Source organism: Micropterus salmoides, unplaced genomic scaffold (genome assembly GCF_014851395.1).
Source record: "Micropterus salmoides isolate LMB-PRFRI ecotype aquatic unplaced genomic scaffold, ASM1485139v1 Ms_hic_scaffold_8, whole genome shotgun sequence".
Lineage (NCBI taxonomy): Eukaryota > Metazoa > Chordata > Actinopteri > Centrarchiformes > Centrarchidae > Micropterus > Micropterus salmoides.
This window is the reverse complement of record NW_024044570.1, coordinates 27,638,222-27,653,355: the sequence shown is the minus strand read 5'-3', so window position 1 is coordinate 27,653,355 and position 15,134 is coordinate 27,638,222. Positions and strand designations below refer to the sequence as shown.

At 39.7% G+C, this 15,134-nt stretch overlaps 1 protein-coding gene across 4 annotated transcripts in view; it reads right to left on the bottom strand.

Annotated features, from left to right (window-relative positions):
• The window catches only part of bicd1a (bicaudal D homolog 1a), a 33,788-nt gene that overhangs the window by 15,627 nt on the left and 3,027 nt on the right, over nucleotides 1-15,134 (bottom strand). The window lies entirely within an intron of this gene.

The following is a 15,134-nucleotide window of genomic DNA, read 5'->3' as shown; positions in this document are numbered from 1 at the left end:
GGGCTGTCCCTCAAGGATAACTGCTTTCTGGGTATGTGGGATGATGTTTCACTGTGATCAATAGACACACTGTTCCCATTTTCCTGACACAGGTTTTCACAGCACTGAGAGCTGACATGTCATGATAAAGGAGCTGAGGCTTGATTGTTAAAAATCAAAGTACGCATCAACAGCAAAACAGGCCAGACCTACTGTATCAAACTAGTGCTGTAACAAATGCACAAAAGCTCAGTAGAGTGCACTGACCAACAACATTTTTGCCAAAGTCAAATTTAAATATATACAGTTACTTTGTGCAAGGTTAGGGGAATAGTATTCTCTTTCGTCTCTGTTGTATGAATGCAAAATTTCCCTGAATGCAGCCTGAATGTAGACAGAATCATAGTCCTAGATGCACACTCCTCGACACACAAACAGCAGATGCCTTAGTGGCCCAATAAATACTATGAACCATCCTTCACCTTCTCAGCAGACAAGCAGGAAAAATTGATATATTGCCTGCAGTGTGAAACAATGGATCTATACTGCTTCTTCTAAAAAATATTGCCAAATGAAACTGTAAACAATACAGCACATTTAGTTATTAAAGTCTTCAGGATCATGGACAGACTTGACAATGCAGACTAAATCATAAGGGGTGATATATCTTGGACTAGAGCATTAATAATTCACAAAGAGTCTTCCCAATCCCACCTTGACATAATAACATTTTCTCTGTTGGGTACAAGCATCCATTATTTTGAGAAGACATGACTATCCTCAGTGTGCAGCTGACTTTTCTTCCCACCGCACTGGCTCTTTAAAATTGTTTTATTTACTTCTGATTCATGAGCTAACAGGTTAAGTAAACGGTGTGCAGTATGCTGAGGTCCTACTATTAGATAGGGGCAATTTATTACATCAGAAATCTACTTTAGTACAGACCTTGGCGTATCCAGAGCACTACTGGCACAGATAGGAGCAGTTGACTCGTGGATGTTCAGGGTGATAAGTTATGAGTTCACCACCCTGTGGTGCTGCTACATAAATCGACGTGTAGTTGCGTGTGAGTGAATGAGAAGAAACAATTTACCGGCACAGAGATTGGAATGTCACCTAATTAGCTTCATTGACTCCCTCTGTCATATTTTAAATACTCATCACCAGCCAGCACTGCAACAGTAAATGCTGGTTAAACAACACATCCAGTCACTGCCAACACTGTCCTGTCATGTTGATTGCAGCCGTATTCAAACAGCTTCAAATAAATTAAAACGATACACACACATTTCATTTACATGCTGTAAATCAGGTAAATAAACCACTATTCATTCAAAAAGGCACTGATTCCCTTGGTAGGCATATTCATTCCAATTCAATAGATCCCTTTGTTTTCCCTGTGAATTACAAATGTAACAGTTAGCATATGAATAAGAGCCAGTAATAATCAGTCCAGCAAAACGGCTGTAAATACAAAGAACATTTAGCCACTCAACCACAAAAACTGTCTTCAAGGACTTGCTTTGTAATGACTGGAAAACACTCATGCAAAAATACTGTATTATAATTCTCTCTCTTTTTCCCTCCAAGTCTTTCACCGCACCTCTTTTATTTCTCTCTCTCTCTTTCACACTCCCTTGTTCATTCGCCCTCGTGCCCTCTCTCGCTCTCTGGGGAGGCACAGTGTGATTGTAATGAATGATGGAGAGGGGAGGGCCCTCAGGAACAAAACAGCTGATTAATTCTAAGCACAGTGTGACTGAATGAGCTCGCATTCTCACTTCAGATGAGAGAGTCTACCAATGTCCGGGCAGGCCTCACAGCAACAGCTGAGCCCGGCGGGGGCGAGCAACAACTCCGGACCTGCTGTTGAAGTCCAAGAAGAGAGTAAAGATTTACAGAAAGTGCAAAGTGTGTGAATGGGGACCACTACAAATAATATGCAAGAGTTCAGATGTCACTTTTAGCTTTGTTGTACCGTGACTGAGGGGCAATTCATAACAGAACGGGCTGGGTATTGTTTTAAATGGTGTTGTTACTGATGATAAAATGACATCTAATTTTTTTCATTATCTTAGTTTGGTGAATATAAATATTCTGTATCCTGTTTTTTAAGCAACATTTAGTAAAATATGCGAAACATAATTGTTATATATCTTACAGTCTGGAAAATATGCTTTCTCACTTCCTTGCAAAGAGTTAAAGAAGAAGACTGACACGACTATGAGGTCTGTAAGCTAAATACGAAGCTTAAGCCAGCAATAAGTTAACTTAGCTTAGCATTAAAACTGAAGGCAGAGGCAGAAGCAGCAGTGAAAACCTTGCCTGAATAAGAAATAAATGTATGACATACTGTAGATGCTCAAAGAGTAAGTAAAGGAGTATTTGGCCAAACATTTCACTGCAACTTTCGACACTCTACTGACACATTTACTTCAGTATTTATACCTGATAAACATGCCAACAGACAAAAAGGCAGAACCACACAGTAACAGGCACACAGATAGAAGGACTGGCCCAGTTACAAGCAGGGATTCAGCAGCAACTCATCCACGGAGAATTGGTGGGTCTTGGATGAGTAACGAGAGGCAGATGGTTTCATAAGAACCCTCCTTCATGGGTTGAGCCGTGCTCCTCGAAGTCCGCCCGCTCCATCTGGCTACTGCTCCTCTTCACATTGAGCGACACTGATGGCTGAGGCTCAACATTTACACATAAAGGAGCAGAATGCTCTGGCCCCACTGATGCGGTTGCAGCATAGCTCCTGGTGGGCTAAAAATAACACTGTGACAGCTCTGTATGTTTCAGGCTAATTACATCAGTGTCACTGACAACACTGCATGCTGTATCATTATAGTGATGGATTTTCAGAGGCCCCTTATCTGTGTCCTAATTGGTACAACACAACACAGATATTCAAGCCAGTGCAGAAGATTAATTTTTAATACCAGTTCCTGAGGATGACATTAATATGGAGTCACTGATTGGCAGCCTGTTCGGTTTTGTGTTCTGAAAACCCCACAATGCATTCAACCTTGAGGCTCCTTTGCCTTCTGCGCCTCAATGGATAATGTCCAGACAATAAAGTCCCCTTCTATAGATATTCTTCCCTGGGGCCATGGAAGGAGGAGCAGACAGTGGGAACAAACCATTCGCTGCACCAGTGTGAGGAGGAGCGTGTGCAACACTGAAATCCTTCCCTGTCTGTTGCAACCCCTAATGAGGAGTCAGGGGAGGACCTGGGGGTGTGTGATCTTGTATGTGTGTGTATATTCTATTTTTACACCCAGGAGGGAGAAGAAGAGTGTACTAGAGAAATTCTACATCAGCAATTAATCACCACCGAACTTTCATGACTAACGTTGCAGCAGCATACACTGTAAAATAACAAGTTTATTTATAGATAGTCATGTAAAGATAGCAATGTAGTCCAGACTTGCTTACATTTTCAAGGTCACAGAGCAAAGCTTAGAGCTAAATACTACAAGCTGGAGTTTAACAGTGCAGAAATATGGACACAGGAAACTAATAACAATGTGTCCTTGTGTATTTAGGTTCTAATTAATGTGGATTTTAATTAGATGATCTGGATTACCTAATATATTAATGACGGTGACACATAAATTAACTGTTAATCACGCTACAGTCAGAAATTAATTGATGGCTAATTTGACAAAAAGAAAATAAAATAAGGTTGAGGATTTAAATTGTACCATGACAGATGTGGATTAAAAATTAAAATCAATTAGTTTTACAAACCCATTTATATTTTATGAACGTACAAGATGAGAAATGTACCACTTTTATTGCTCAGTCAGAGACACGACAGCCTTAAATTAGAATAACGAGAATGATTTAAATATCAACTGAAAGACAGCTTGCCGAGCTCTAATCTCTGTCTGCCAGTGCAGATTAATGTACGCAACATTTTGATAAGTTATGGGGAAGCAGAAATCAGGGTATTAGTCAACACATAAGAAAGAAAATTCTTATGAATAACACACACACACACAGTTGTGTCCTGTCCAGATGGTCGCCCAGCCAACCACATCAGGGATTTCAGTACCATGGAGAGAGACATTCAGGACTTCTGCTGAGAAACCATGCAGCTGTCTGCATCATGATCATGACAGAGCTCTGTATGGAAATGTGTGTGTGTGTGTGTGTGTGAGTGTGAGTGTGAGTGTGAGAGAGAGAGAGAGAGAGAGAGAGAGAGAGAGAGAGAGAGAGATCTGACAGAGTGAGATCGGTTGTAAGAGTGTTTGAGGCAAAGCCAAATAAAACCAGCGGGAACAAAACATTAGCTCAGTATCCCATAAATAATCAGCAACAGCAACAAATAGAAGAGACATAAGTCAGAAGCAGCATGCGATGTGTCAACCTCTAGTCACAAGAAGCACACAAACACACATCAGCCTGAGGTGAGTGATTTACTCCTAACTCACCCATGCACTCCTTTGGACAAATGCGTATTTGACTGCAGTACACAAGTCCGGGGAGTTAAACAGCAGAGCAGAGTGGGAAGAAAAAGTTTTCACTTTATTGCTGAGTGTCCCTATGGTTTGTCAGTTTAAATTACATATTAAATTGATGATGCAGTTTGGTTAGTGAACAACCTTTACATAATTTTGCAAACTCTAGTCCTTAATGTCCATGTCTCTAAGCAGTACTCAACAATACAATAGGCTACTTAAATATTCGCTCCATCTTGCTAATGTACAAATGAAACTTCACGCATTGCTCTTAATAAGAATGGGCAAAATGAAAGAAGCATTTCCTGAACAGGGCTGGGCGATTTGACTTAAATCTCATATCCCAATAACAATACATATCCCGATATAGAACATTTTTTGTAAATTCAATGATATAATGCATTTCCAACTGTATACTACTACTAGTGCTTGGGATATTTCTCTGCATTATAAAGGTTTTTCTATAGTGAAACGATATATATCATCGTATCGCACAGCCCTACCCCACACCTACTGTGTGTTACTCAGGTTCCAGTTTTTTTTTTGTTTTTTTTATCTCAAGGCCAAGCTGATCTAACCCTGATGACATCACCAGGTTGAGTAGTACTTTTTGTGATCAGTTAACTGAACTTCATGTGTAGAATCAGATCAGAGGAATTTAAATGATAGTTCTTGAGCATCACACAGTGGTTATGCTTTCTCTGACACCCACTCAGTGTTTCATAGTATAGTATATTAGTATATTTAGTATCCTAAAGGAACTCCTGTGTACTCCTGTAACCTATATCCATGATGAAGGAGTAGGTATACGGGAAACGTTCCCCTGGCATACTTCGCCCTTTAACAAGGACACAGCACGTCCCCATGTGCATCTCAGCCACAAGGAAAAGTGCCAAGTCAAGCGATCTGTCATCTATAAAAACACACAAGCACATTTTCACAAGTGAGGGGAAGCTGGGTAATCATAGCCCAGTAAGAATGGAGGTCAGTCTCACTAACAAAATTAATAAATAAAACAGATGATTAGAAGTAATTACATTATTGTTTGTGAAGATGAAATTACACATGATAAATTACACAATTACTAAAAATAAAGTTTGAAACTGGAAGCCACAGAACAGGCATTGCTTTGTGTGTTCATGTGCTTTAAGCCACAAGATATCCTCTACTGAATCAACAGGGATGTTTATTATTTAATATTATAACGCTGAGTGCCCAGGCATGCTCTACTGCACCATTTAAAGCTTTTCTATGCATGATATGAATGTTTTACAGATAGAAAGGAGGGTAAATGTGAATCGCCCTGCTTTCTGTTCCTCCCTACTGAAATGCTATTTAGTGCAGCGAGGCCCATTATTCCTCTGATAACAATATGCTATTGTTACATGCTGACACTTGAGGAAAAAAAAAACATCTATAATGCGGGGCAACAGCTGAAAAAACGCCTTAATGTGCTTTACAGTGGATAATCCCTGCCATGTACAACAAATCCACAGTATCTGTGGCTTCCAACACAATGTGTACAGTGCAAGTGAAGCTGAAAGGTCTGCCAGGGGACAGGCTGTGTTTAGTTAAAGAGGTGCAGCTTGTTAAAGTGATTCAATTTGGCTCTAGTCTGCTCATGATAAGAAAGATTCCTGGATTATTTCTCAGACTGCCTATTACTTACTGTCTGTGTGCTCAGTCTGCACCTGGCTGAATGGACATTGAATTGGTAGACAGAGAGGCAGCTGGGCGAAAGATTTGTTTGCCGGATCCCAAATGACTCTTCCATCCTTACGTTCTCCTCTCCCTCCCTCTTAACTCCATCCTTACCATCCACGATCACAAGTTCAGCACACTGGCCCAGAGTGAAATTAAGCAGTGGACCAATAATTGTGATGACAAGCCATTATATCTTCCACAATTTTTTTCTGGATGTAAAAGACATTTTTGCATTTCACGATCCAAAAAGCCTTTTATGCTATACCATTCAATAGGAAGCAAGACAAGGAAAAACCATCATTAAAGCACTAACAAACCGTATCATCTGTAACTGTGTCATATGTAGCTTCCTCCCTGCTTGGTAATGTGCCCTGCAGGAGATCCTGAGCAAATCAGCCACAAAACCACGTGGCCTACCATTTAGGCCATCCCAGCACACAAATACATATTTAAAAACATACACATGGCGACAGGCACATGTGTACATGGACTACAATACTATTCAGCCCCGACTCCTCTCATTCATTTGTAGAAACAACAAGTGCCACCAGGCTGGAATGGGAAATAAATAGAGCTCTTACTGAGAAGAAGGAGATGTGGATTTTTGGAAGGAAGGAAGAAAGAAATCAAAATGCCCAAATGTGTTTTATGATTTAAATAAATCAACAAATTAGGAACAACCCACAGCCTACATTTTCCTGGATTTGTTTTAGGTTTTGGAAAGGGAATAAATCATACTTCTCCTTTCAACCTCTCTGGGTAGCAATTGAAGTTATTAGTTAGTAAGTGCACAAGGAACAGCGTTTGATCATATCTTGGAAAAATACAGCAAAAAGAACTAGAAAACGGCACCTTTTGCATACGAGGAATCAAATGGAATTAGAGTAAGTCCTACACTGCGCTGTGATTGGCCAGCTGCGTATTAGTATACAACAATATCATAATGTGCTTTTACTTTACACTATAAGGCAAACGGGCTGCAAATAGTGATTATTTTCATTATAGATCCATCTGCAAATTTTCCTGATTACTCAATTCATTGTTTAGTCCACAAAAAGTCAAAAAATTGTGATGTGTTGATGTATTTAAATGTCTTGAAAACCCAAAGAGATCCATTTTACTGTCATAGAAGACAAAGAAAACCAGCAAAAATATTCACATTTAAGGATCTGAAACCACAGAATTTTGTCATTTTGCCTTAAAAATTACTGAAATTGTTGCCAATTAATTTTTATTAACTATCTGCTTAATCGACTAATTGTTTTAGTTATATAAGGAATAATGATATATAGATATTATCTGCCCATTGTTTTGACAAGAGCTAAAAAGGAAAGTCAGCTCCCAAAGTAAAATACAACATTTGATGTGCATCATGCTCTACACCCTGAGCTACACATTCCTTAACATTTAATGCCAGTGTGTCCTCAGTGTTACAGCCTTTCAAGCATACTCATGGCAGATGTGCTGCAGCCTAGAGTGGGTACTTCTGTGTCTGAAAGTGCATATGTTTGTGTGTGCAGGTGTGTAACTATGCGAATATGTAAATGTGCTGTTGTGACCCAGACATATCCTCTACCTCCGGGTACAACCTTATAAACACATTGCATCACTGAGGCTCACAAATTCATAAAGATTACATTAACAGAACAAACAAGGCTAACTGAAAGATTTCAGTGATCATAATCCCTTAGGTCTAACATTACAAATGGCCTACTCTATTATTTTAGTAACTTCCTCTATTCTTGAATTGTATTTCTTTCTTTTTGCTCCTAATTTTAAGGTGAGACACCACAGTCAAACAGTCATATCACAATGAAACTTTACAAGCTGATAGTATATATAAACAGAAGCTTCTTTTGAATTACAATTTTTTCTGTATTAAATTTTTTAATGTGCAAATTAGGTATTTTCTCATTAAATATGCTTTAATTTACATATCCCACCAATCCATTTTCAAGCACATTGATAAGACTCAGATGATTTTATTTGGTTTTATTGTGATAATATACCAAATGACCAGACATTTACAGAACCGCTTATCAAAATATTGTTTTTTCATGGATTTATTGAAAATATACCAGCCGTATGTGTGACCCTTGACTGACCCTTTTTATCCACAATGTTATAAATAAAATTAACACATAAAATGAGAATGATAAAAGATATTTTTAAAAAACGTAATTACTGTTTGTAGCACGAATATATCTCTTATGGATATATGATATATGGACTAGCTAACATTGCGCTTTAGAAATCAAGCTTTCAAATGATAAATAATTCAAGATGGAGAGCTTTAAAAAGGTCAGACTTCTGAAAATTGACAGATAATAGCAAAATCATCATTGACTGTTGTGTCTTGACTAAAAGGTAAAATACTTAAATTTTTATCCATCCTTGTCCAGAATCCTTTAAGTGGTTTCTCCCTCCGTCATAATCCTCCTAAATGACAACAGACCATTTCCATTCCGATCCTTAACTAATCACTGAGTCTCCTCAGTCAGTCAAGTGTTGAGGGATTTGCCTGAGGCGATGAAGAATTAGAGCGCTAATGTAGGGAGTGTGGCGCGCAACCCACTCACCTCTCTCCATCCTTCCTCCATCTCTTTGTTTGACTAAGTGGTAGAAGTACTCCATGGGACAAGGAATTTAAGAATTAAACAAAATAAATCACGAGGGACAGTGAGCTTGGACGAGCGTAATGAGGATGGCAATGAAAAATAAAAAGATAGAGGTGTTTGAAAGCTCACAGGCTGATTGGTATTTTGTGTCGGGTCCAGTAGACGCACCCAAAGAGGCAGCCAGAGGCACACGAGAGAGAGCGAAAAAGAGAGAGAGAGACACACAGATTCTACTGATAACATGGTCTCCTCTCTCTGTAGTGGGTCTCTGCTGATAAAGAGGACTCAGCCAAGCCAGACAAACAGGCTACAATAGAAAGGCAGCCTGCACACAGTGACCCTCTTAGTATTGACACATGGGGCCTCTGGGTGACTCAGTGATTTTGTGCAGCCATAGGAAAGCCGTCATGCCAAGCCCCCCAGGAAAACTGCCGGGCACATTTCTGTAAGAAGGCAATTACAGTGGTAGCACTTCATCAAGTCTTTATATATACTATGCCCTCTCTGTTTTTGTCTCTAATATGTCCAAACATCCTACTTCTCTATACTTCTTCTCTAGCTTCAAACTCTTTCTTATAAAAAGAAATACACTAAAGGTTTTGACACAGGTCTAATTTTACATGTTCTCCATTTCTGTGTGGCTGTACATACACACAGCGGTGCACTGAATTAAATGGTAACATGCTTATGATGAAAATATTAATATGCTGATGTTGAAAAGCTATAAGGTTTACCATGTACACCAGCTTTCAGGGCTCAACATTAAACTTTTTTGCAACTTACTGGCCGGAAGACAATTTTTACTGTCCCTCCTTCCAAAAGTGTTTAATTGTTTATTATATAAGGATATATAAAAAAAAAACTAAACAAAAATGTAATCACAGTTAAAATTATAAAAAATAAACAAAACAATTTATTTTTAAAACAAAACATGCTAACAGACTCAAACATGACATGCTCTCCTGCTGACAGCCATTTATGAAAAATGTACACAGAGCAGACACGAGTCGCCTCTATCCTGATGAAGAGTTTGCCGTGGTAGCGACCTGTCAATCACAAGGTAGTCACTTCCAAAAGCATACGCTGAATTATCGTCTATTTTCCCATAAATAGGACCATAATATATTAAATGAACATCATGCTGTGTTGAAGAATACTTGAAACTAGCGACTGAGACTATAAACTCATTTAAAAGTGTTTTACTGAGGTAATAAATCAGCTGAGAAGCAGCAACATTTTTTTCCATTTTTTCTAATGGAACTCGCCCCCTGCTGGCCGTTTGAGAGAATGCAGGTTTAAGTTCAGTCCGCATGATTGAGATTAGAGAAATAACATTTGACAGCCACTCGTCGCGTAACTACAACTCTGGATTGGACAACGGTGCGCGCCAAGAGCTGCAAAACAACTGCAGGATGTTGAGTTTCATTATTATTATATTTTTTTTAAATACTGAGTTGCTAGTTCAAGTGTCCCGACGTTACGTTTTACTGGCCCCGGGCCATCGGGCCACCGTTATTGTCGAGCCCTGAACTCTGTTTAGCATGTTTTCTAATTAGCAAATATATATTACAATATCATTAGTTTTGCAGGTATTTCAAGTACTGGGCAGACTGGAGTTAGTAAAGGGATCACTAAAGTTATTACATTACATCCATCATGGTGCCACTAGAGTCAGGTGATCATGAAATACATTAGGATTCATCCTCTGGGAATCATGATGATTGCCTACATACAACTTGGTGCCATTTCATCTTGTAGATACAGACATATTAGACTGGATAAATGAACTTTATTTATACTATTTGTATATATATATTATTTAATACCTGCCTAATCCTACACACGCATGTGCACAAATTCATGCATGCTACTGTATCTGTGATAAGGGGAGATAGGCAGGAACGTTGGAAGATCATGCTCTACATCATTGCTAGATATAATGGCCTCTGGTCATCTAGATAGGAGGCTTGTCTTTACCCGGCATGCAGAGATGATGAGCATGAAAGAAGACTGGAGCTGAAACTAAAATACTCCGTCTAGACACAACCAATGCCAAATAACTGAAGTCTGATTTAAAATACTGGATTCCTGTGAAACGATAACAATAAATATAGGCCGCAGATGGCACAACCATAGTTCTTAAATTCACACAAAGAAAACATTTGGGATCCAAAAGCAAAAGTTTTCCTTGTGAGAGGAAAGGCTGCTTTTTTGCTTCGCTTTCAGAGTTTGCAGCACACAGAGCTAAAGTAGATGACAAATCAATACAGCAGCCTGCAGGCAGGGGAGTCCTGTTCCCTCTTCCCTCTTAACAAATACTGTATTTCACTGCAGCAAAAAAGAAGCTTTCTGAAAAACAGAATCTATGCAGGGCTGGGCTGAAGGGTATGTGCAGAGAGAACAGATTCATTAAGTCCTGCTCCCTTTCATGTGAACATCATAAGGTTTCAAAAACAGGGACAACAGAAAAGAATAAGGGTCAGACTTAAATAAATGGGCAAAATCATGTAGTCTTTTTCTGTCTTCTGTTCCTCCTTCTAAAATCAGTCTGAATCCAGCAACCAGTCCACACTTTATCCCTTCCTCCCCTCTTCTCCAACATGTCAACACAACCATAAAAACCTGAAACAACAAAGACACACTCACCACCACCAGTCCATCCCGACACCCCTCCCTCTCTGGTCTCAATCACAACATCCGCACACCCAACCCCATCCCTCCCCACCACTCAACCTCTCCTGCTACACATACAGACACAGGAGAGAAAAAAAACCCCGAAAGGAAAAGCCATATGCACGTGCAGGAAAAGTGGTCCTGACTTGTGACTCAACTACAAAGACAAATGACCTGCCCTTCAGGTCCTGACAAAACACACAAATATCAACCACCCCCATATAAAACACCAGAGGCCAAACACAAGGGCAGACAGGTCCTTATCTATATGCTCAACTGTATCCCTGAGCCTGTTGCTGGGGTCACAGGTCAACACTGCCAAACCTGCAGCATATAATTTATTATGATCATCATCAGAGAACCCCTTTTTTCCTCCAAACACTAATGTAATTTAAACTGATGAAACAATATACTCATTTGTTAATGGCTACATTTCAGATAACCACACAACTTTAAAAGACAACATTCTTCAGTTTCATTTCTTTTAAAAGCTTTGTAAGAGACTGTTTCCGTACAGCTGTTCTGTATGATCCACTTTAAGGAAATTACATGGGATCTGTCAGATGTGTTTCACCAACATGCGCTGATTTCTATGCTACAGTACACACAATAGTGCGCAGCATAGCATAGACCCCACACAGAATAGCAATCGATGCATAAGTCCCACTTCACTCCAAGGGGGGGTGGGTGGGGTGGGGTGGGGCTACAGGAGGGAGCGCCACAGGAGATGAGGTGGGGGATGGTGACTTAATAGTGTAGGGCACAACCGAAAGAAGAAAACAACACCGTCTCATGAGCTATTGATTCAGCCCCTCCATCCATGTTTACAGCCCTCCTTCGAACCCCAGCTAATGTAAAAGAGGAGCAAAAAGGAGAAGGAGGAGAGGGGGAGAGAAACCTGTAAAGCATCCTCTCTCCTCACTCAAGGCAGACTGATTTACAACCACAGCTGCTCTCTTTTTGTGGCTGTTGTCTCTGAATCTGAGGCCCAGTCAAACACACCAGGGAGCTTTATTTAAAAAAGTTAATAAATGTTAATTAGTATTCAAGTTTTGCTAATCCTTCTATTCAATGTCGATTTGCCACCTCAAAGAAGAAACGGCAGATGTGTCCTGCACCTAACTACTCTGTAACTCTGCTACTTCCCTGCTACATTTCAACAGTAATGTAACGGCTGCGGTAAACAGTTGGTGAGGAAAATATGTTGAACGCCTCTGGAAATGTAACTGCTCATCTCTAATATCTTCTGGTTGTACTGTTCATTGCTGTATGAGACATGGAAGGTTCGAGGACCGGTGTGACTTTGTGCAGGTCCTCCACTGGCCTTCATAATTAATTCTGAAGGAGGATAAGTCCAGCAACAGCTTCACACCCTTGTCACTGGTCCCCGATGACCGAGCAGTAGCATGATATCAAAAGGGACAAATCAGATCAGTTACTGTGAAGAAAATCCCAGGAGAATGGACTGACAGAGAATCAATCATCTACAGTATAGGCAAAGTGTGTTGTTAATTTGACAGCTGGCCCTTGAGAATAATGCACTATAACATACTTCGACTACGCACCTGGACCAGGCCAGGATTTCCAAAGTAGGGCAACTGCAGTGTCGTCTGGTTCTAATTTTTCAGAAATAATTTCTTAAAATGTTTTCCTGCCTAAGGAAGGTATTGAAGGAATAGTTGGACATTTTCATAATATGATTTTAGAGTAATCTCATTGGATTGATACCACTCTCATGTCTATACACTAAACATGAAGCTAGAGGCAGCAGTGGTTAACTTAGCTTAGCATAAAGACTAGAAGCAGGGTGAAACAGCTAGTCTGGCTCTGTCTAAAGGTAAAGCTCACTAAGTAACACATAATATCTTGTTTTTTGTGTTTGTAACTCCAGGAAGTCATTACTCCCACCTGAGAAATAGTCACTAAATTAAGCTAATCTAAGCTAAACTAAGCTAACTGGCTGCTACCTCTAACTTTAAAATTTAGCATAAAGACATGAGAGTGCTTCCAGTCTTCTTATCTACGTAACTCTTTGCAAGAAAGCAAATAAGCTTATTTCCTAAAGTGCCAAACTATTCCTTTAACTTAAAGCCACTTACAATAGAAGACAACAATGTTTGTAAAACAACACACTTTGAGGATGATTTCCTGTCAGAGGCATTAATTTCTCCCTGTGGGTGTGATTGACCATATGCAGAGCGTAAGAAAATGTGTGTTCTTGTGCTTTGAATAGAAGGCACACTGAAAAACCAAATCAATATGTTTCCTGCAAATTTTACGTTCAATGGCAGTATAATTCATAAATGTTGAATGCCTGCAGACACTACCAAGAATAGCGTTAAGGAGAGGGATGACTACACAGCTGCCCGAACTATAGAAATGCAGTCTTGAAGCTGAAGCTTTCTGGATGATGAACAATGAACCTGATGAATCAGGACTGAATCTTGCTTTTTAGGTATTTCAAGTTGCCATGTGAAGCATTTGATGTAATTTCTTTTGGCATCTTTCACAGTATAAAGCCTTAAGAACAGAACTGACCTAAGAATTGCCTGTTCACAACTTACACCAAATGTCAAATCTCCTGCGGAGTTGTAATTTAAAAGAGCCGAAAATATGAGTTATTACAGCAGCCAAAAATGAGTAACTTATTTTTTCACACTCCGCAGTGGTGGCATCCACCTCCATCCACCTCTTACTGTGTGTCCTATCTGAGGTTGATCTGCCCAGAGACAGCACTAAGCCAGAACCACGGGGTAATGGTGTCTCCGTCACTACTTAGGCAGCTGTCCAGAGACATACATGCACACACAGGGATACAAGGAAGGAAAAAGCGATGGGGCCGGCAGGCAGAGAGAAAGACGGGGAAGGGCAGCTGAATGAAAGAGCTGGGTGAAGGGGAAATTTATAGAAGAGGAGAGGACACTACAGAGCACTAAAAACACTTCTTGCTGTCAGAGCCAAAAGACGCTCTTAGTATCCAATTTCTATGGGTCCCTGCAGACAGTAAAGAGATACATGCAGCTTTTCCTGAAAGATAAACTGTGCAAATGATAAGAGAAACAATGCACTGATGAACAGCACCAGCTTTGAATTTACTTGCAAAATGTTTAAGATCAACAGAAAAATCCATCTTATGTCAAGGAACCATTAGTTTTCCATGATATTTGCATGCCATATTTCCACTAGAGAGGAAACTAAAATGAGTTGATTATGGAATTAGTCAATTAACAGAAGATTATTTGGCAACTATCTCAATACTTACAATAGTTTAAGTTATTTTTCCAGCAAGAATGGCTGAAGTTCAAGTGGGAGAATTGGCAGAAATGCAACTGGACTGCTAGTCGTATAAAATAAGCTACTGGAAAATTGTGAGAGGCGCAAAAATTAAAACAACAGTTAGTTGCAACCCAAACTTCTACTAGAAGAGGTTGGTCTGTTTGTTCCTATCATCATGGTCTTGTTTTTTTATTGTGGCTGCTATTTAAATATAGCCAGATGCAAATGTGCCAAGTTACAGCAGCTGAGGCACCAGTGTCATTCAGTATTTTGTGTGTAATCTGTGAGTTGTGATTGTGTGAAAGAGAGAGAAAGTAGACTACAAGTAGTGCTTTAGTCAGTTGTTCTCCATCAGCTGGGATTTGGACTGAGGACAGACAACCAGTGCATATGTGTCACCACAGAACATATG